This window comes from Pogona vitticeps, chromosome 2 (genome assembly GCF_051106095.1).
Source record: "Pogona vitticeps strain Pit_001003342236 chromosome 2, PviZW2.1, whole genome shotgun sequence".
Lineage (NCBI taxonomy): Eukaryota > Metazoa > Chordata > Lepidosauria > Squamata > Agamidae > Pogona > Pogona vitticeps.
This window is the reverse complement of record NC_135784.1, coordinates 171,787,097-171,811,024: the sequence shown is the minus strand read 5'-3', so window position 1 is coordinate 171,811,024 and position 23,928 is coordinate 171,787,097. Positions and strand designations below refer to the sequence as shown.

General features: G+C 44.3%; 1 long non-coding RNA gene across 1 annotated transcript; it reads left to right on the top strand.

Moving 5' to 3' along the window:
- The first annotated feature begins 328 nt into the window (after nucleotides 1–328).
- LOC140704169 (uncharacterized) lies at nucleotides 329–2,646 on the top strand. The gene is made up of 2 exons (XR_012083299.2): nucleotides 329–438; nucleotides 2,377–2,646. It is a non-coding gene; the product is annotated as an uncharacterized LOC140704169 (long non-coding RNA).
- The last annotated feature ends 21,282 nt before the right edge of the window (nucleotides 2,647–23,928 follow it).

Here is a 23,928-nt window from a genome sequence, read left to right as displayed (position 1 = left end):
ATATTTTTCCTGAAAGCTCATCCACACTGAGCATTCATTCCCTTTTCTTTTCTCCCATGATACTAGTACTTTTCCCAGTACACATTTACAACAGAAAGCCTGAACGGACAGGATGTAGCAGCCCCTCCTATTGCAACTGCCTTCACATATCTGGAGGCAAATACTGGGGCAGCCAATTCAAAAGCATTCAAATCACCACCAACAAAACAACAGAGAACCCCCCAGGGAGGACATTATGTGGACAAAGTCCCAGGAGAAGAAGCCGGACTGACATTCTTGGGATCCTTTCCCGCCATCAACAAAACGAACTTCACGTCCACAGGATGGAGCTTCTCTGTCTCTCTTTTTCTTCTGCAGCCCACTGCACACATGGGAAATCAAGAAGCTGTGGGGAACAGGGTGAGATCCGGAGCAGACAGTGAGGTGCCAGATAGAGGGGTAGGTACCAACTTCACCCTATGAAAAAGAAAAACATTGGGATCCAGAACAAAACACTAAGCTACGTATGATTCAGGAGACTTGATCTTCATATACTTTTTGGTGTGTATGTTTTTAATTTTCAGGAAAGTAGATTTGATTCGACCAGGGTGTTGTTGTTGTTATCTCCCCCACCCCCACTGCTGTTTTTCCAACCTAAATTGTTTCCCCTGCTGCTGTTTGTCCCACAAGGGGGAAAACACAGATGCCTGTATTTTTCATCTGAGAAGCTTGTAGACGCTAAGCCAGGTTGGGTGGGAGGTTAGGGAGGAGAGTGCAAGAGGATTTATACTGAGAAAAACAGGCAAGAGGAGAAGGGAGGGGGTCCTGTCATAATCAAGAGAGTTTGGATCGTGTTGACATTTTGAGGGGAAGGGGGGGGAAACAAGTGTTGCTGCCTCCATGATGAAGTTGCATTTTTAAAGCACCTTTACAGTCAATATATGTATATAAATGCATCCACATAGCAATATTTATTAGAATGATAAATGTTCGTACTGTCACTTACAATCCAATGCAAAAATAAACCACAAGTTAAATAAAGAAGTATACACTCTACTATAAATATTTTAATAGTGTATATTGCATATTCAGTACGAGACCATTATTAGATGTATACAAATGAATAAGACAGGGTAACCCACCTTATACAAAGGTATTCCAATTCTGTTTTTCGCTAATCCTTGCATAACTTGTCAGTTTAACTATTAATAATGCTTCCCACATTGATTTTAAATTATGATTTTTAAAGATGGTACAAGAATCTCCTGCGGTGGCATTAAAGTAAGAAATGAAAGCATGATAGCATCTCTCTCTCTCTCTCTCTCTCTCTCTCTCTCTCTCTCTCTCTCTCTCAGGCATGGTTTAAAATCTATCCCATGTTTTGGTCTTTCCCCAAGATCCAGATTGCCTTGTCAGTCTACCCTCCGCTTTATTGGTGGTCTTGCCAAATGGCAGGTCTGTTCATGATAAATCAACCGTCTTCCAAAATCTGTTTATAGATGAAGGGGCTGGCCTGCTATGTGTTACTGACACACGGGTGGATGAAATACATGGGGTGAACTTATCTCAGCCATGTCCACCAGGGTACTTGGGACAGCATCGACCTGGATTGGAGAGTCGGGGGGGTGGAGTTTACTGGCATTTAAAGGATTCCATCCCTCTCCCAAGGGAACCCACCTATCCTAGCACCAGTTTTGAGGGCTCATAACTTGTGCCAGCCTAGATGGAATAAGAATGCTACTGGCATATTGCACATCCCACCAGCCAGCTGTGTTCCTGCCTGAGCTGATTGAGATGTCTCAGAAATGGTGCTGGACAACCCAAGTCCTGTAGTTCTGGACAATTTCAACATCTACACTGATGTCCTGACAAATCCTGCTTGGGATTTCATGGCTACCATGGCAACTATAGAATTGTCTTAATGCACTGTTAGCTCAACACATGTGACAGGTCATACTCTGGACATGGTCTTTGCTCTTGGGTGGACAAAGATGATCGATTTCTGATGGGATTTTCAATACCTCCGCTGTCATAGTTGGATCATTTTCTTGTAAGCGATGGGTTTGATGGCAACAGATTCTCCCAACAGGGGCAGGGAACTCATTAAGATGGTCCATCCATAGAAAGTTATAGAATCCAAAGTATTTCGAGAGACTCTAGATGAATTTCCAGGTGATAAGGCTGGCAATTTGGTTGAGGCCTTGGTCTCACTAGAAAGCTATGGGGCAGGAGATTCAACCTGATGGGATACCCTACTCCCTGATTCTAATAAACGCAAGTTTCAGCAACACCTAGAGTTTAGTGTCCATGTAGCCTATGGTCAAGGAAACTTGCCAGACTACCTTACTGCTGCGGGGTTGTACAAAAACTAATTCACTAAGCTATTATGTTTTACAGACTTGGACAGGGCAACCCTGCAAAAAGATGATTGCCACCTAACAGTCTTCAAAATAGATGACACGCTAAAAGACCCTTGGCCATTCTTAAAACAGAGAAGAGAAGAGATGTCGGACTGCTGGCTGCCAAGGAAGACATTTTGATGGGAACATGATATATTTTCAAATCCTTTGTGTGTTGTGAGAGGGGCTAATTATTTTACTGACTGTTGTAATTACATTTAATTTCCTTTTAATATTCAATTAAATTACATTTAATTGTTTTTTAATATCCAATGTATTTTATTTTTCTAAAACAACTTTTTAAAAAAATGTGTGATCTGCTTTGGGTTGCTTCTTTAGGAGAAGAGTAGATATAATTTTTTCTTCAATGAACATTATATAGCGAGACAGGAAGAGAGATTCCCATCATGTGCACATACTCCCAAGCACAGTGGAGTAGAATAAATCAATAAAACAAAAGAGCTGGAAGAAGACTCCAAGACAATGTAGATGAGGCAAACAAAAGAAAGATGTTTGAATTTACCACATGTCATTACCCCATACCCCAGCCTGCTAGTATAGATCACAGGCTGCCCATCTGAGGATGAGTTTCAGATGGGGTGGATTTGTCCAATTGCTTCAGAAAGGGTCATTTTTCAGGGCCCACCTTCCCTCAAAGTGACCCATCTGTCTGCCAGGGAATTGCTCCAGACTGGCCAGAAACAGTAGGAGCCCTACAGTTGGACCAAAGGGTCTAGCTTGGGTACAAATAAGGGTTGGGTTGGAACACAATTCTCCATATGCGACCACCAGGAAATGGATTGCACCAGAGTGCTCCCCAAGCAGTCCAAAATGTGATGGATATCCCTGTGTGATCACACCCTCATGAGTCAGCGATCCGAATCACGCTTTCCTCAGAAGCATGGTTTCTACCAGTTGCAGTTCCACCGTTCATCACACGGGGCAGCAGTCAGCCTTTCCCAACACCATTCTCCAGTTCCCCCAGGAAAAAAAAACACCTTCTTTGGGGTTCTTTCAGAAAACAGTGTTCCAGAAAAGGGGAGAAGTGCCACTCATAGCAAATAACGTACCCTACTTGCCTGATGGAAAGACACTTTTCACATATTCAAAGTGGTTTCTCCAATCTGTATGAAAGAAGTGGGCAAACTGTTCCAATCACCAAAAAGGAAGTCGGACGTCACAAAAAATATAAGACATGGAACATCAAAAAGGAGGATATTCTTCACAAATAGAAAAGATTAGTATTAAATTTGCATACGCTTATTTAAACTAATATATGCAGATATCCCAGTTAGCCATTATTCCTATAATGTAAGTGGAAAGCCACTACCATAGTGCACTAGATTGTTCCTAAGTATCCCCCTTCGAGGACACAGCACTGATTTAAAAATGGGGTATAAGTCAAATAAATAAATAAGGCATCATATTTAATGACTCTGAAATGCTCTGCACCATACATGTTTGGCCTTTTACTGAAAATGAATGTACGTATATAAAAAGAAAATAAACAGAAACAGTTTATTGGAATATCTAGCTAGGCAACAATCAGTCTTTCAGAAGGTATGCTCCTCAGACTGACATCCCATCTGAAGTCCATTTAGTATTGAAATGCCATACCATATTCTTCCTGCCATTCATCAGTATTAGATCACAGTGTGTGGTTTGTGTCTTTTGTTACAAAAATCCCTGCCCTAATTTAAAAAAAAAATGAGAGGGGGCTGATGAGATACGTTTACCAAAGTCTTGAACTTTCCATGCTTAGCCAGGGAAACTCATGGAGGGGTTCAGGTGTGACCACATACATGTCACCAAAAAGGAAGACAGCTCCTCAAATGGATGATGATCATCCTCCCCAAAGGAGGACATGAGACCTCCCTTGCCTGACAAACATCCTGGATCAGGGGTTTTGGGGTTCGCCCGCAGTCCAGAAAAGTAACTCTTAAAAGCTTCATTTCTGAGAGACTGCCTTTCTGATTCTTCCCACACCATTTCAAATTTAATGGGGGTTTCAAAACCTGCCTAATTTGTACATCAAGAACCGTCTCTGTCATGAGGACTCCAGGTTCCCCCCACACCTTTTTTCCCCTTATTGTGGTTTGACAATAAGGCAAATTATTACTTGCAGTGTGTGAAAAATGAAGTATTATCACCTAACCTGACTTTTGTCAAAATCAGTACAATTTGCTTCAAAAACATGTTTTTCCCCCATGGAAACACTAATACATTGTTATTTCTTCCTTCAGAAATCTATCATGTTGGATTCCAGTCGCCCACCAGAAATATACTTTTCCCCTTATGTACCACTCGGCTCCCACAAATATTCTGGCATGCCATTGCTTTTAAGAGAACTCTTTTCAGATATTTTTCCAGTCCCCACACTGCTAACGGCAGTCCGGTAGTTCAATTGTTATTAGTCATTTTCAAGAGGGTGGAATGTGGTTGTAACTCAGAGGCTTTATATGGTATTTTTTTCTTTAGTTACGGATTGTTGGACGCTAACTTCTGAGGACAATGGCCCTAAAAGGCAATTCAGAAAACTTTACATAGACAATAAATGGGATGTTGCTTAGTTTTCCCCATGGCTCCTTTCCACAACATTTGACTAACCCTCTGGTAAAAAAAAGCAGATAGCAGTGTGGTCTGGCTGGGGTGGGGGGGAGAGCTTGAAGTGGGGCAGTGTCATCATTTATTTTAAGAAGCATGCCACCGTTGGCCTGGTCAGATCTAAAACCCAATTGCTTTATCACATACCATAATTTTCGCTCCATAAGACGCACCTTTCCATAAGACGCACCAATTTTTTAGGAGAAGAAAACAGGAAAATATAATCTGTTTACTTCGCTCCATAAGATGCACAGACTTTCCACCCCCCTGTTTTGTGGGGGGGAAAGTGTGTCTTATGGTGCGAAAAATACGGTAATTACTCTACCATTCCTACTTTATTCTCACAATAACCTTGTGAGGTAGCTCAGGGTAAGAGAGACAGTGAGTGACCCAGGGTTACTCAGTGAATTTCATACCTTAGTGAGGATTTTAACATGGATCCCAGTCAGAAGCTGGACAGAATTAAAAGTGAGTTACTATGGGTTAAGAAGAGGATCCTGCACAACTTTGGGCAAGCTGCATAGCCCCAAAGAAGAGGATGGTAAAACCATTTCCATGCTCTAGCTGGAAAACCCTGGAAAGGGTCACTGTAAGTCAGGATTGACTTGACGGCCTGCAATTATTATTATTATTATTATTAAAAAGAGGATAGAGATGCGAAGACTATACAAGTCTAGTTGGAAGTAAATTTTATGAATCTTGTGACGCTTACTCTCAAGTATGTACGGTATAACAACAATGGAAGAAACACATTGCACCATTTTGATTTGTTCTTAACCCTTCTCTGTTTTTCCACATTTCTGCTCAATCAGAAGTTCAGGAAGAGCAGGTCTTCCTAGTAGTGGCCCTTTCGGTTTCATATGCTTGTCCTAAAGAAGCCCACTTGACACTTAAATATGGTATTTTTAGCCAAATCGAGACCTTTCTGTTCTTCCAGGTTTGGGTTGGGGGGGTGGAATTTAACATTTTCATTTTAATGCCTGCTGTTTAGCTTCTGGTTGTTACAGCTTTCAGAACACGTAATGCATTCATGATATTATGTTACGTGTGTGTCTTCAACTTTTCACCCATGTAGACCGTTTTTCTAAAAAAACATTTTTTTGTGGATTTTAGTGTATCTTATTACAATTTTGTTTTACTGTATTACTTAAAGACACTTTTATGTTACTGATTCACAGCAGAAACAGCTATAAAAGACCAACCGCTGGAAATTCTAAAGCAAGGATAGCACAATAATATCAGCGTAATCATTCGTGAGCATAATTAAAACCATAAATAGCTGACAATATTTTTAAAAATCCAGAAAATAATCAATGAAGTCTCAGAACAAATAAAAGAAATCTTTCATTGGCAGCAAAAAAACACTCTCTGTTTAAAGCCCACCTTATCTAAATGGGCCAATGTGCATAGGAGGTGACACAACAGAAATATTTTCAGAGACGGGGTTGTGTCTGTCGGTTTTAGGAACAACAACAAAATCATTGTCATCGTCATCTTACAACTGCAAAGCTGGAAGGGACTTTCTGAACCATCAAATCCAGCTCCTGTCAAGGAGGCATTGTGGGGCATCAAAGTCCCAAACCTCAGTCACTGAGCTATCCACCAGTTCTTATTGCTATTCATTTAACAACTAGCAAACGTATTCTTAGTCCTGGATTGTGATGTCTGAAAAAGAGGATTGCAATCTACACAAACTCACACTGAAATTAACTGCTTAGTCCCCAGGGTGCCACAATCCTTATTTTTTTTTTTAGTTCTTTCAGCCCAGAAGACTGGACTCTACAACAGCACCTAGTTTAGTATAGTTATTAAATACCCTGTGCTTCTCTCTGAAATGTTGCTCAGGGTGGCTAACAATAATGCAAAGGGGATTAAATATAGAAGCCTGATTTAATTATAAATAATTAGAAACTTTGGGTGCAAAGAATGCCACACAAAAAAAGGCTTGATGTGAGCTGATATGAGTACTCCCTTGGATCAAAGTAGCATGTGCTGAGGCCCTAAGCTGTGCGAAATTTAAGAGACCCCATAGCATTATAAACAAACTAACAAAAAAGTATTATTCTATGGAATTATGTAAAACTTGAACTTTATTTTAAAAACCCCACATCTTTAGCATAGCCTCATAATCTAAGGGGCTTAATTAGGGTGGGCAATACAACCCCTAAGGGCCCAAATGCAGCCTATCCTCCGGGAACTCCTACCAACAGCCAAAATATAGGCTCAGAAAGGCTCTTCATGCCCTCTTAGGGGGTGTAAGAGGCCATTTTGATGTGTTTTGAGGCTTCCCCTAGTGGCACCCCACAGTTTATGGCATAAGCTACAGCTTAGTTAGCTTGTATGTAAATTCAGCAATGGTACACAGCGAAACTCTGGGTCCAGAGTTCATCCATGGTGTGGAGGAGTTTGTTGGAATTAAATGTGGAATGATAACACTCACGAAGGAACGCTCCTCCACTAATGCATAGTCACAGGAAACAAATGTGCTTGAGAGGAAGGGAGAAACCTATTGGACGCGTGTTCAATAGTACTTTGAGGAGCAAATGCCTCCTCGTGGACAGAACCCCATCCCTCAGGTGCCGAGCTGGAAGAGTGTTTCTGTCTGGACTTGATGATCCAGAGGGTCCCTTCCAGCTCTGCAGTCCTCAGATTATTATTATTTTACAGATTGCCTGTGCGTGTCCATTGTGAAGGGTTTCTCTGTTGAACAAATGCTTGGAGGCGGCGGCAAGCAAAGCTAATCTAGATAATGAATGTGCTGCTGCACCAGCGGCAGGGTGCATTGGAAGCTTATTATTGCTTAATGCTATGATTGATGAGTTCGAAAATAGAGCATCGCATGAATCGGGAATAATAAAGAGCTTCTTGGTGCTAATTCCTGGGTGTGCGTGGGTGACAGCACAGCAGGGGGATGAGTTCATTAGCATGGATGGGAAGGGGAAAGGAGGTAAGGGCATACCATGCGAAGTACCTTGGAGGGGGTGGGAGAGCAATGAGGAGCTATAGCGCAGGGTTAAAAGTGAGAACTTCTTGTGGGAGAAAAGAGGGACTGGATTGCAAGGACTGAGAAACGCCACTCGGAACATAGATACATGTGCTGAACCATCTGTGAAACAGCTCTTAGATAACAGTTCCACCTGAGAGAAACAGTGTCCTTTCTTGAACAAAAAGGAAAACGCAATAAGGTTCCTTAGCTCCCTGCTTTTATGACTGGCGTAATGGTCTAGCAATTATGTTTTGTTGTAAGGCATTGTGAGGGGGGTATTCTATGGATTCAGTGGATGGACGGATGAAGGCTGGGCCAAAATATTCTGCAGCTTGAGGCCAAGCGGCGACTGCTCTTCCCCCTGAAAGTCAAGACCCCTAGGCCAGTTCCCTAAATACAGAGTGGAAGAACAATCACATAATTGTCTCTCCACCCAGCTGTGGCCAGCTCCCTTCTCACACAGGTTGTAAGCTCAATCATACAGCTGGATGTATAATATGAAGCCTGCCAGAGTAATGGAAGGACAGGTGCACAATTTTCCTTCCATTCCACATTATGGCAGTAAGATCTTAGCCATGGTATCTTAAGACTGGCCAAGTTCTTGTGGCACTTCAGGTACACAAAATCCCACAGGTACTCTCTTTTCCCCATTCTTGGAGGTAAATACACAACAACAGTAAAGGAAATACTAGAGGTTTTTGCTTCTTTCCTATGATACTTGAGCACAGCTGCCTCATTCTGCCTCACATTAGGGCCAGCCCTGCTCCTGTCACCAACAGAGAGCTCCTTTCATAGCCTGTTCAGAGTTACAGTTCACTCTCACGTTGTTAAGCAACAGTGAAATGTCTTCAGACAGACGAAAGGATCTCACAGTTAGTTTTATAAGTGTAGAAGAATGAGCTCTGAACGGCCTCTGAGGATGTCACATAGACTACATATGTAGTACTAAGATGGAAACTGTTGGCTCCATCCATGGCAGAATTGGTGCACAAGGTTTTGTGAAACTAAAACCTTGGAACTTGATTGTCCATCTGAGCAACTTCTATGAAGACATGGCCTAAATCTCGGATCCCCAGATGTTCTTGGGCTAAAACTCCCAGAAGACTTCACCATTAGTTGTGTTAGCCAAGATTTCTGGGAGTTGTAGTCCATGAACATCTGGGGATCCAAAATTGGGGAAAGCTGGCCTAAATGCTAGCTGTTCCCAATTCTGGGTTGCTACCCATAATGTTGAACGCCAATTTGAACTACTCACTTGCTTCCAGCCTCTTTAGACTGACAGGCAGTTTTATCTCTGGTTCCCAGAACATGACATGAAGCCTAACCTTTTCTAAGGCTCACCAAATTGGTGAAGTTGCTCGTTTGAGAAGGAGCACTGGGATGCCATTAAAGAGCACAATATTTACAAATAATCACAAGTTTTGTAAATAAAATTAGTGAACTATTCTTGGCTCAGTTCAGAACATGGCTCAGTATTTATGGGTTTTCTCAGGGTCAAATCACACATGGAGGCAAATGCATACCTATTTCTATCAAAACATTATCCCTCCAGCCTCACAAATTTTACAGTAACAGTGTCTGACATATAAGGTCAGGGAAAGACCTACCATAAAACAAAAGCAAGCTCATTCCCTAAATGAGGATGGATGAAAGCGCCTGTTGAATGACTTTTTAAAAGCATGCTGCTTCTAGATATGGAATCAATGTCTCATCTAGTGTCTCCCTGCCCAAACTCTACGGAAAACTGAGAGTTCTAACATACAGTAATTTGTAATGTCAGCACATGATTGGGCAAACTTCAGCTTTCTCAGGTCTGTTTTGGTACTCCTTTGTTCATGTTGCTTTCACTAGGATCCTAAAATCCATCCACCCAGGGTAGGATCATTGTCAGACAAGCCACATCCCATGCCTTGACATTTCAGGGCCAAAGTGGACGGCCTAGAAGCAGGCCACTGAAATATCGGAAGGGGGCAGACACTTTAGCAACCAGTGCAAAATGGCATGGCTCTGATTGTATGAATCCCACCACTAGCAGCTCTAGAGCATGGAAAATAATGAATAAAACAAAGCTGTGCATTTAGAATGCCACGTATCTTCTCAAGGTCTATTTGGAATACCTGAACTTTATTTTAGCAGTCTAATTTATTTGGAGGAAATCTAAATGCTGCTGCTATTGTTAAACAGTCAGCATTCAAAATCACTTGCTGACTTTGCTGTATAATCCAGCTGTCTAACAGTAGATCCTGTCCTTTTTAGATGTTCCCCCCTGGGTACTGCAATTCTCAGTACCAGTCATGGCGGCGACTCCACTCAACCACTTCAAATTTGCTAATCACATGGAATATTTGTAACAGAAATTATTGAGAAAATTGCTCCATATAGAACAGATGATCCCTCCATCAATGTCAGATTTACGGGTGGGTGTGGGTGGCCCAGCTTGTCACAGCAATCAGCAAGAGACTTCTTGAAAGCAAGGGTTCAATCTGAAAGAATCGTGCCATTCAATAACCATGGACGTTGGCACGATTTCACAGTCATTGGAAGATGTTTCAGCAAGAGCAAGGCAGGCTGGGCTTTTAAAAAACTTTGTGCCCTTCCCTACGAAGCAGTAGGTTTTGTGTATGCAGACCAACTGCACATGCACGGAATGTCCCAGGTTCGGCCCTGCCATTAGGCGGAGTGAAGCATCTGCCCTGGCAACAGATTTTAGGTGACATTAAAGGGCAGGAAATTAGTCTCGAAGGAGTGGCTGAGTGGGTGTAAGAATCAAAAATGACACTGCGGGAATTTTCTACCTTGTGTAAAATAATTTGGCTGACTTTGGGTGTTATACATTTTGGCCACTTAGCTTGGGCCACTTTTAGAATCTCTCCATATCTAATATTACATTCCTGGGGGATTGGGCCAGGCCAGGGGTTGGGGTGGTGGTGGGGGAAATGGCCACTAGGAGTGCTCATGACTCATGCTTGTGAGCAACAGCAGGTGGTGCTGATTGTTTTCAGTGGTAAAGAAGTCACAAGAGCCCTTAGTGTGTGGTGCCAGGGCAAAACTGGACACACACACACAGTGGTAGATAAACATTGACTCAAACACTGCCTGACTCTCGCTTTCCACAGTTCAGGCAACGAGCGGAAATATACCCTTTGCTCACAATTAGAAATGTTCTTACCTGCTGTTTCCCTCACCTTCTTTCTTCTCTCCACCCCTCCAACTCGAAAACCCTGTTAGGGTCCCTCTGAGTTGATGGCCCACAGCAAACAAGCAAAGCAGATTTCAGCAAACGGTAGCTTCCCTGACAAGCAACACCTGCTGCAAGTCTGGCTGTGGTGCAGCTGTTAAGGGCACGGGAGCCCCATCCTCTTCTCATAGGGCCAGCTGGCTCCCTCCTTTGTGTCTCAGGTCTTGCCATGTGTAGACACAGCAGGTGGCAGAATCCCTCCTGCCCTCCCCACCTCCAGGTAGCGCTTATTCATTCCCCTGTTGCCAAGTGGAAAGGTCACTGTCAAATGATGCTCTTAGGCCAGCGGTGCTGCAGTGGTGGAGTGAGCATGACAGAAGGAATCAAACTGGTTCTGCTCCAGGAGAGATGTGGGGGGGGGGGAGGGACTGCGGCTTGGCTTTAGCTTTGAAGTGGCAAGTTAACCTTATGCCATGTGCCCCTGGCCTCTGGCAGTGAGTCATTTGCTGGGTTGTGGGGGAGGTGTGTGTTTGCGTGCATGCATGTTGAACTCGCTCCTATCAAGCTGCTGAGATCTTAGAGTGGGCAATGCAATGTGAAGGGAATGAAATGAGGAATGCTGTGGAGAAACTCACCCACCCGAGCTGCTTGTTTCGATCACCCCAAATCCAGCTTCTGAGGAGGCTGGCATTTTCCTCTCTTCATCCGTTGTTAGTTACTAAGGCAGGAGTCACCTCACAGCCCTCCTGAGACTCATCCCATGTCCTCAGTGGAATCAGCAATGAGACCTCAGTGAACAATGCCCGATGCCAGCTCTGCCCCCACATTTATCCTGGCAACACAAATATAGGACCTAACAACGTCACACACAACATCAACGGTCCTTTTACCTGTTCCTCTGCCAATGCTATCCATGCCATCCTTTGCTAAGGATGCCCCTCTGCATAGGACAAACAGGACAATCTTTGCACTAAAAAATTTATGGACACAAACTCAACGTCAAGAATGACAATACAAATGAACCTGTCTCAAATCTTTTTAATTTACCTGGACACTCTGTACAAGATCTGAAAGCTGCCATTCTGTAGACACCCCACTAGCTCAGCCTACAGCAAGGTGCCAGCTTGCATTTCAACTCTTAAGTGGTTCTATTGTTTCACTAAAGAGTGAACATAGTAATATCTGGAAAAGGTATTCACAAGAGACACTGTGGTGTTCATCACTTCAATAGGTTTAGAAAGCTATTCAAGCGAGAACATTATAAAAATGCTATCTTGACAAAAAGGAACCTAGGGATCCTTATGAGAAGCATTAATTCCACCATCATTCTCTTTTTGTTCCTAAATTCCATCCCATATCCAAGGGTTTAAGGATCAACTACCTTGCAAATCTCCTTTCCAGTTGCAAATCCCCCCTCCCAATTTCAGGAGCACCATCTCAAAAAGTGCTTCGTGACCACTTTTCATCTATGAAACCCCTCTTTCTTTTATACCCTGCACATCTTGCCTTCTATCCTGGAGACAAAGACGCCTACCAGAATTCCCAGGAGGGAAGGGATGAATCAGTCAGCAATCATTGGCTGTAATCCTTGCTGCAAAGCCCATGCTTTGCTTTGCTTTGTTGTTTTAGCATGTGAAAGCGGAGGGGGGATAGCAGGAATGGAAGGACATCTGTTGCAAAGCGTCTGCCATTATGACAGGTAGGTTTCTGGATGGGGAGGCAGCTTGTCTACAAGGAAGACCTCTGGAGGGCACAACATATGTGTACAGCTGCCCAATGTAGTCTAGCAGATAGAATGATGAAGGGCAGAGATGGGCATGAACTGGGAACATAGTGGTTCATGATGCTTTGTGATTTATTGCTGTTCACAAGCCACGAACTTCCCAACAAAATTAACTGTTTTATGGTTCATGTGATTCAGGACTTCTGGGAGTGGTAGAATGGCCCCCACATGAATTAGGGATGCCCAACTCACAGCATGTCTTCAGCTGACTCTCCTCTCCACCCCCTCCAAGTTTGGAAAATAATGGATTTCAGATGTCCAAGTTATAGCATCCCCAAAACAGGTGCCCCTGGGAAAGTATTTTTAGCAGCTGGTTTGGGATGTGGTGGCACTGCAGGTTAAACTGCAGAAGTCTCTGAGCTGCAGGGTCAGAAGACCAGCTGTTGTAAGATCTAATCCACGTGACAGAGTGAGCTCCTGTCACTTGTCCCAGCTCCTGCCAACCTAGCAGTTCGAAAGCATGAGCAAATGCAAGTAGATAAATAGGTACCGCCACAGTGGGAAGGTAACAGTGTTCCGTGTCTAGTCGCGCTGGCCGCATGACTACGGAAACTGTTTATGGACAAACACTCACTCTACTGCTTCAAAATGGGGATGAGCACTGCCCCCTAGAGTCGGGCACGACTGGACATTTGTCAAAGGGAATTTTTACCTTTACCTTTTGGGAAAATTACGTGGTTTCTGCAAGGGAACTTGAGACATGGTATTGCTCATCATGAGATGGATTGGGGAGGAAACAGAAAAGGGGCAGGATGAATGGAACAGCTAGCTAAGCAACCTCTGCTCATGCTGGCTGATGCAAAAGTGAAACCAGCTGCTCAATGTGTGGCTCCTATAACAAGCTATTCCCAGAGGGTAGACTTGGAGCTCCATGGTTGGCTGCCTGAGCTGACAATCAATCCTAAACAAAGTTTTCTCTAGGTCCACCCCAGTGTTGCATAGGGAACAGATTGAGTGACACCAGGCCACCAGGCCAGGGACATGGCCAACCCTGATGGTTAGTTTGGCATTTCATTTCATCCTGGACAGGTGCGTTTCTCTGAAGCATCACAAAACAAATTATGAAACAGCCTGATACATGGGTGTGGGCTTCTTTGCTTTGTGGTTTGTTTCATGCCCATCTTTACTCAGGAGACCTGAGTTCAGATCCCTGCACAGCCATGGAAACTCACTGGGGGTGTGGAGCTGGCAAAACTAACCCTTAAATATCTTGCTTAACCTGAAAGCCCTAGCAGGGTCACTTCGAGTCAATTCCAGCTTGATGGCACATAATACAACAGCAACATGCAGAATGTTCACCTGGGAGTTAACTAAATCTGCCTCCTCTTCCAAGTGCCTCCATATAATGAGACTCAAGCCTTCTCCTATTTTCCTAGCCTCAGCCTTGTTAGGATTACTTGGTATGTATCAGCAAAACAAAATAGCTTTGCACAGATTTATGACTGTTGAGTAGAAGCCAGCAGCATGGGTGACAGTAGTAAGGCAAAAGAGAAACCTTGATGTTTGTTAACCAGGAATCCCTTTAATGATAGTGCAGTAGGAAAGGTTTGTAAACTCATTTATAGAAGCCCTAGAGCTGGTTTCCAAATTTATTATTATTCAAAGACTGAGATTTGGAAGGGTTGCTATGACAGAATTAGAAAAGATAATCAAGTGTAAGGATGTCTCACTGGAGACCAAGGTACACTGTACCATTTAGACATGGGCATGAACCGCCAATTCAGAGGTTCATGACAGGTCGTCCTTTGGATGAACAGGTATTTGGTGCTTCCCAGTCAGATTCCCTGCCCTGCCTCCTCTGGGCACTCCTTCTGAGTGGGCACCCAGCAGAGGAGGCAAGGTTGAGAAGAGCCAAACACCTATTTGTCTGACGGACAAACCAGCATGAACTGCTGAAACGGCAGGTTCATGCCCATTTCTAGTAGCATTCCCAAATACTGTAGGGATATGAAAGCTGGACAGCAAAGAAAGCTGACAAGTTAAAAATGCATGTGTTCAAGATGTAGTGTTGGAGAAGAGCTGTGAGGATACCAGAAAGACACATAAGTGGATGCTATATCAAATCAAGCCTGAACAGAAGGAAAAATAACTAACTGGAGATTATTGTGCTATGAGCACATCTTGAGGAGGAAAAAAAATCACTAAAAGCTCACTGGAAAAGACAAGAAAGCTGGAAAAGCTGGAGGTAGGAAGAAAAAAGGAAGGCCAGGCAGATGGTTTGACTCAAGACAAGTGGCCACAGCTTTGAAATTGCAATTCCTGAGCAGGACTGTTGACAACCCTTCAGAGGTCACTAATTCATAGGATTGCCATAAGAACAACAATCTATCTGCAACTCGAGCCGGACTTTATGAAGGTGGGGGAGAGGGATACAAGGAAGGATTGGGCACCTCATGCACCTGATCCCAACAGTCCACAGGGAGGCTGAATTAACACCACTAGCTCTCCAACTGCTTCCAGTTCTCAATTCGGCCTGAGTTCCTGTCACTGGCCTGGTACAGTCTGTGGCTGGAGTCTAGATTTCCACCCCGACCCGACCCCAGGCAACTGAAACCATTTAAGAACTGTTGGTAATGTCAAGCTGTCACAGGCTCCCAGGTCCTCCAAGTCCTTCTGGCTTCCAGCAGATCCACTGAAGGGATCCCTTTTACTACCAGTGCCTCCTCTTAGTTGGGGTGGAGCGGAGGTGCCCAGTTGGTCATCTTGACCTGCAGGAGGTTGATGCTGGTAGTGGGCGGAAGAGCAGCATTCCTCCACTGCATCCTTGCCCTTGAACAAGTTGGGACTAGATCCATTCCCTGGTCCAGAGAATCTCCACCACCAGCAGATGGTTCACACTGAGGGTGCAGAAGATGGAGCCTGTATCCTCTGCCATTTCCACCCACTCCTCTCCCTCCAAATCTGTTGAGGGGAACAAGTCTCACTTTTCTTCTTCTTCTTCTTCTTCCTCCTCCTCCTCCTCTTCTTTTGAACCCAGGTTCCACCAGCTCAGCCTGGACTCCGCCTCCTCACCCAAATGCATTTCATCTGTCTCTGCCTCCTTCCTTCTACCCAAGACCTCCCTCTGGCTGTGCATTCTGGCCACTCAGCTGCCAGCATTTCTGCGAGGTCTACCAGGAAGCCTGGGGCCAGGACAGGTGGCCCACCAGGGACAGCCAGAGCATCACCATCACATATGGGTTCCAAATTCGCTGTTGCATCCCAAATATGCTGAAGTAAAGATAGTGCAGGAATGAAGCAGCCTGCCTCATCATCGATGGTAGGAAGTCAATAGAAGACACAAAGGTGGCATGTTCCACAGAAGGACACCCAACGTATATGCTCATTTGATAGTGTCTTTTTCTTCCCCTGTTCTTTTATTTTATGTTTCTCAAAGACTGGAGCAAAGGTTAATGGGCTTGTGGAAACAAACACAGATGACTGGGGCTCCCTGACAGGTTTGGTTTGACTTGACGCAGTGACATACAGCAGCGGGGGTCCAGGCAGGAAGGGCCGAGTAACTGTCAACGCAAGACAAATGGATGCAGTGGGCAGGGCATGCTATGTCAGGCTCTTCACCAAGGAGACATGACAAGGTCACAGCTCAGGAGCAGCTTGCTTGAAGTCAAGTGCAGAAAGGTGTGAGAACTACATGTTTAAACCGCTATGTTTGCATTATTTGAGGTTAGAAAAGGAATCGCCACAACCCTACGTGCCACCTGTGTTTTTCTGTAGCAATAGCTCTTTCTGAGCCTCCACACAGAGATGTTCTGCTAAGAGGGCCTAGGCCAGTGGTTTCTAACCTTGGGTCCCCAGATGTCCTTGGACTAAAATTCCCAGAAGCCTTCACCACTAGCTGTGCTGTTTGAGGTTTCTGGGATTTACAGTCCAAGAACACCGGGCTTACTCAAGATTGGGAACCACTGGCCTAGGGCATGTGTGTGTAATGCACAGTATGTATCCAATATGTATGTGTGTAAGAGAGAGAACAGAGTCTGGAATTACTTGCTGTTACAGACACCCAAAAATGGGTTGTTACCCTTCTAGTTTAAGAAAACTAAACCTTTGCTTTCTCATGATCCCTAACTAAAATTGCCCAATGAAGATGCATCTTGGCACCTCACCAGGTAGTTACAGCAAGTAACACAAGACTTAAACAAACACCAACAGGATTCCAGCTAGTGGTTTTAGTTCCTTGAGTGGGTTGCTCAGCTGAATGTCACAATTTGCTGGCCTGAGATACAGACAAAACGAGGAAGTGACAACTTCTCCCTATAACTATAAAAATAACTAAAACCATTCACATTAACACACACTGTGAAAGGAAGTAAGTTACCCCTCATGATCTTAAAAATTTAATGTAACTGAGTTACACCTTAGTTATCAGAGGAAATTAATTAATTGAAAATAACCTTGTTACTTCCAAGTTTTGAGAGACTGCAACTGAACTCCTGTTGCACGGCCACGCAAACAACATAACTTTTGGAAGTGAATTTTTGTTAAGAAATCTCTGCAGACATTATCTTTTGCATACTGAGTCACACAACTCCATGTGCAACAGATAATGTCTGTGGATATTTCTTAATATACGACAGTGTGTGCCTAACGGGGCATGCTTTATTTTTTTAATCTCAGTTTGTTCTGAAGAACTGCAGTTCAGTTCCTAGTTTTATCACATCAGTCACAAGCTTTCAGTTATGGTTTCAGTTAACTAACCACCTATCCTGGCCTTAAAAAGGCCCCAGAAGAGAAGCAATGGCAGAAAGGTAGATGTCTTTAATTAAAAAACAAAAAACAAAGATTTCCTGAGTTGGTTTTAAAAGTGGCTTTTTACACTGAAATGTGGGCATGAACTCTGAGAAGTCTCACAATCCTTTGTGACAGACGAGAAAGATCTGAGGGGAAAGAAGGTAAAACTTCCCTCCATCTAGAAGAGCCCTCTGTGTCAGTTAAGAAGTCTTGGATCAGAAGCAGCAACCTTATGAATTTTCATTAGCTTTCAATCTAACTTGGCTGAGTAGCTTAGATTCATTACTTCGATACTGGAGCGAATCCACCCACTTCTGTTTTCGGCTGTTTTGACTCCCTTGCTTTTCCCTTGCAAGTCGAGGGTATGGCAGCTGCCACAGCTGCCTTCCTAAGGGGATGCAGCGGAACCGAACAGCACGGAAATGTTGTTTCCTTGTCAGAAAGACCCATCTGGCTCAGGACAATGGAGGTGCCCAGCGTTCCAGCTGTTCACCAGCTGCTTCAGAGGCTGCTTTGTATGTGTTCAATTAAACTTCTCTGTTTGCACAGAAATGTGTTGGTGTGTACATGATGGAATGATCTCCAGCCTCCTCTGATCATCCTGAATAGACCCTATTCAGGATACTGCTTCATCCTCCAGAGGTATCTGGCATGGCAGCCCTGAGGAGACCAAATACATGATTCGGTCAAGGAGACTATCGTCAGTTACTTGGCTGTAGGTAGAGAGGGAAGTCACCCACTGCATCTTATTGCTCAGTGAGCACCACATCCTTGGTTCTCCCATTTCCCGGGGTGGGGGGAAGCATTCAGAATTCCTTAGGCACACTGCAAAGCAATACATGTCATGTGCTATCGAGTCAGAACTGATCTAAGGCAACCTTAATAGGGCTGTCAAGGTATTTAAGGGGTGATTTTACATATGCCACAACCACCATGTCCTGGCTTCATGGCCCACTGAGGCCTGGTCTACTTATGCCATTTACTATAGGGATTTAGTCAGTTTTGAATGTCTGAGGGAAGGTGCGCACCCTCTAAATCTGGCACCCCAGAGCAAAGCCTTGGTTGCCCTGCCCTAATTTATGGTCCTGTTGGTGATTCAATCCATGACTGGGGGAAAGACAGGAAAGGTTTATTTCTAAGGTACAGAGCAAACTCTCCTGTTCTGGTAACCACCTGCTGAGCATCTTTCTTCGTCTTCTTTTTCTCATTCATCACTTCTAGTCATGACACATAAATGCCAGATTTCACAGAAAAAAAGGTCTGCGGGGGTGTCGCTCTGCCCTCTGAATGCCACAGGTTTTTTTTGGTCTGCCCAGTGGTCCCCTCAGAAATATATAGATACCCCTGATTTCATGTTTACACATTTGCCCAAAGACAGTGCTGGTCCTCTAATATTTGCTGTCAGTAAATCATTTTTCCTGAGCTGAGCCAGCAGGATAAGCTTGAGCAGCTTTCTGAAAGCATGGGAGGTGTTAAAATAGTTTACTGCCCACTTGAGAGAAATGGTTCTTCTTGAAAAGCATCAGGAATAAAGGAAGCCATACTGCTGATAGAAACATAATTCAGTTGGGTTGCCGGGGGTGGAGTGGGGTGGGGGGGTTGTTTGTTTGGTTTCAGCTTTGCGGCTGCTACATTGACTTCTTTTTGATGCACCAGCTGTTCTCCCTCGGCCTGGCCCACCTCACAGGGATATTGTGAGAATAAAGCAAGGAGGGGGGAAACCATGTACTTTGCCTTGAGGGTGTTAAGAGCCTAATGATTAGAGGAAAGACAGGATAAAAATGGGAGGGGGTTTGAGAGAGAGATTATGAACACAACACACACACACACACACACACACACACACACACACACACACACACACACACACACACACACACACACACACACACACACACACACACACACACACACACACACACACACACACACACACAAAGTTATTTCAGCAGCATTAGAATACAATAGAACTGCAGAACCAGAAGGGATTCTGTGGATCACTGAGTCCAGATCCTCTCAAGGAAGCGCATTGGGGAAATCAAATTCTCAACCTCAGGCTCTGTAGCCAGAGACCTAACCTGCTAAACTATCCAGCAAGGTAGGTAGTATCCTGTCCCACATTTATGTGAGCAAAGCTCCAGCTGCAGAAACTGCCATGGCAATCTCGTGGGCTGCTAGCGGTGGATGGTTGCATGCCTGCTTCTTGCAACTGGGTCCCGCCAGCAGGTATGGAAAAGCAGGCCCCTGTCACCTCTTCAGAGCACTGCAGAGCAGATTTTTGTAGTTCGAGCACGACATGTGTAAAGAATGAAAAGGAGAATGGTCTAAAACGCTGATTTCTTCTTTCAGTATGAACATCTGTGGATTACAATTAGAGAAAGCTCACCATGGGACAAGTCCATTCATTCATTTATTCTATTTCTATCCCACTCCCTTTTCCCAATGAAGGGACTCAAGAGGGCTTACAATAATGTTCCTGAAAACAAATGCAAGAACAAGAAATACAGTGAGTTGCACATTTAAAAAGATATTTAAAGTATTACCATGTGACTGCTGGATAGCTCAGGGGTTTAGGTCTCTGGCTGCGGAGCCAAAGGTTGGGAGTTCAATCCCCCACTGGGCCTCCTTGACAGGGTCTGGACTTGATGATCCCTAGGGTCCCCGTCAGCTCTGCAGTTCTGAGATTATTTTTGAAACAAATGAATAAAGAAACCTTTCAAATCTGGCCATTAAAAAGGGTTTTTTTTTAGAAGTGCCATATTTCCCCTTAAAGATCATTCTTTGGATGCCCTTCCAAAGAGAAAGGTCTTTGCCCGTTGGTCAAAAGATGACAGGGAGGGGTCCAATTTGACCTACCTTGGAAGGGTTTTTATAGGCGAGGAGCGACCACCAAAAAGGCCCTCGTTCATATTCCTTACCAACCTTACCTCTGAGAGTGGTGGGACTGAAAGAAAGTCCTCCACTTGAGACCTTAAAACCCTGGGATGTCCAAATGGAAAGAGGCATCCCTGAATCTGTTGCTCTCAAATATTCTACAGTATTTCTCTTTTATTTTTGTTTTTTTTGTGATACAGACTAGAGATGGGCATGAGCCAGAAAAACGGTAGTTCATAATGATCCATGCTTTGTGGCTAACCATGAACCACAAAGGAGCCACCACAAATTCCCAGAAAAACAAACCAGTTTGCAGTTCATTTTTCTGGCTTCTGCCAGGGTGGCATACCTGCTCCTGCCACCTCCACCTCTGCCACAGTCAGGTGGTCAGTGGCACCAGCTCCTGGCAGGGAACCTTGGCCCCACTGACGATGAGGACGGTACCCACAGTGGCAGAGGAGGAGGCGGCAGTGGTGGCAAAAGCAAGTAGGTGGAGGTGATGGGAGCAGTGGGAAGGAGACGGGCGGGCTGCCCCTTTTGCTGAAGCAAACAAAATACCCAAGGGGAAAAAAAGTTCAGCATTTCGTTTTGCTTCAGCAAAATGGGATCCCCAAACTGGGTTGTGAAACAAATCATGGACCAGTCTCCTTCGTCGGGTTTTTTGGTTCATGGTTCATTTCATGCCCATCTGTAGTACAAACCTATCTCAGCTATCTGGATATTAATCCTTATGTAGCTAAAATGATCATAGACCAGAAACAAACACTAGCAGTGAAGTAGAAGAGCGCGCGCACACCCAAACATATTTAGCAGCTGTAGGATGCTGAATATTTAAGAGAAGGATGCCGAGAAAAGCCAGAGGGTGTGTCCTGGAAGCTTTCCCAAGATAGCTTCCTGACTGACACATCAAACAAAAATGGAAGTCAAGATTCTTCCTCTTTTAGTTTTAAACTCAAAAACAGTGTTTCTCCCTTCCACCCCCCTCCTTCCTGCTCCACCACTATTAGCGTGTGGGTAAAATCTTCCTGCCCTGCTAACCTGGATTGCCCATGAGGCCCAGTCTGTTAGGTAGGAGGATGGTTATGTTCCCCCTCAAACACAGGTGGACACATTCCCTTCAGTATAAGTGGGCATACAGTTCATACACTAAGGAGCAAGCATGGGAGTGCGCAATTGCACATCATGCTGCCTATGGGTTTCCCACAGGCAACGGATTGCTCCGTTATATGTTCTCCTTTCGAAGTGACAACCACGGATAGCCTTCTCCAAGACTTTAGCTAATACATTTTATTTTATTTATTTTTATTTATTGAATTTATATGCCACCCACTCTACCCAGAGGTCTCTGGGCGGCTTACAATAATTAAAATTCAATACAATAAAAAGAAAATGATTAAAATACAATTAAAATACAATTAAAATTGCCATCATCAGGACCCACAGTTGATGTTATTTCAATTAAAAGCCTTCCGGAACAGGAAGGTTTTGACCTGGCGCCGAAATGTCATCAGCATCGGTGCCAGACGAATTTCAGTTGGGAGAGCATTCCATAGTCTGGGGGCAGCTGCCGAGAAGGCCCTTTGTCTACAAGCCATCCCTCTTACCTCCTTGAGGGATAGCTCTTTCAAAAGGGCCCCCTGGCTAGATCTTAACAGCCGGGTAGGCTCATATGGAAGGAGGCGGTCCTTCAAGTATCCAGGGCCCAAGCCGTTTAGGACTTTATATGTCAAAACAAGCACTTTGAATTGGGCCCAGACAGCAACTGGTAACCAATGTAAATTAAACAGAATCAGCTTGATGTGCTCTCTAGTGGCCCCACCACTCACCAGCCGCGCAGCTCGATTCTGGACCAGTTGCAGTCACCGGACCGTCTTCAAAGGCAGCCCCACGTAGAGCGCATTCCAATAATCTATACGAGATGTTAGCAGTGCGTGTGTAACTGTCATGAGACTCCGCTCGTCCAGGTAGGGCCGTAGCTGGTATAATTTCCGCAGCTGAAGGAAGGTGCCTCTGGCCACCGAGTCCACCTGGGCTTCCAAAGTTAGACTGGGGTCCAGGAGCACCCCCAGGCTGCGGACCCTGTCCCTTAGGGGGAGTGTAACCCCATTCAGGGCAGGGAAATGGCCCTCCAACCTGTCCGGTGAAGCACCCACTAACAGCACTTCCATCTTGTCTGGATTGAGTTTCAATTTATTAACCCTCATCCAGTCCATTATCAGGTCCAGACACGAGTTCAGCACAAAAGCTCTGTATTTTGGTGGCCCTCTTTGCTTCTTGTACAAAGCCTGTATAGTGTAGTGGGTAAGGCTATTGGACTAGGACTCAGAAGACCTGGATTCAGATCCTAGCTGAGCCATAAAACTCGCCGGATGACCTTGAGTTAGTCACCGTCTCTCCGTCCGATCTGTTGTGAGAGCAGGGCAGGGAAGATGCGTGCTGCCTTCTCCTTCCTGGAGAAAAGAACAGGAGATACTGTACTCTGTATCTGAAATCTTTTGTCCTTATTATCCTCTCTCTCTTTTAATATTAGTTATTTTATTATTAGAGATTACATTTTCTGTATGTTGTTTCATGTGAATTGCATTATTGTTCTTATTTATATTGTGCTATTCCGATTTATTTGCTGCCCAGAGGTGTGGCCCTGTCAGTAGCTAGGTAGGATAAAAATAGAATAAAGAGTGGTCACAACTGTTGAAGCTCCTCCATACGAATGCTCCTAAGTGTTGCAGCATCCAGACAGATGCTAGTCAAGCATCTAGATGTCAAAACTGCAACACTTAGGAGCATTCGTATGGTGCTGTGTCTGACCACTGGACCAAAGGATTTCTTCAAAAGTATGGAGAAGACTTTGATGAAACCTTTGCTCCAGTGGTCAGACACAGCACCATACAAATGCTCCTAAGTGTTGCAGCATCCAGACAGCTGCTAGTCAAGCATCTAGATGTCAAAACTGCATTTTTACATGGAGAGATTGAAGAAGACCTCTACATGCAACAACCACCAGGCTTCATTGACAAGAAGCACCCCGACTTTGTCTGCAAACTGAAGAAAGGCCTTTATGGACTGAAACAGGCAGCCCGAGCTTGGAATGAAAAATTGAACACGGGATATAAATAGAATAAATAAATGGAAGAGAGGAAGGAAATACCGTATTTTTCGCACCATAAGACACACTTTTTTCCCACAAAACAGGGGGGTGGAAAGTCTGTGCGTCTTATGGAGCGAAGAAAACAGATTATATTTTCCTGTTTTCTTCTCCAAAAAAATTGGTGCGTCTTATGGAAAGGTGCGTCTTATGGAGCGAAAAATATGGTAAAATAAATGGTGGCCCCTATTGTCTACCTATGTGCTGCATGAAGAAGTACTTCCTTTTACCTGTCTCAAAACTTCTAGTGTT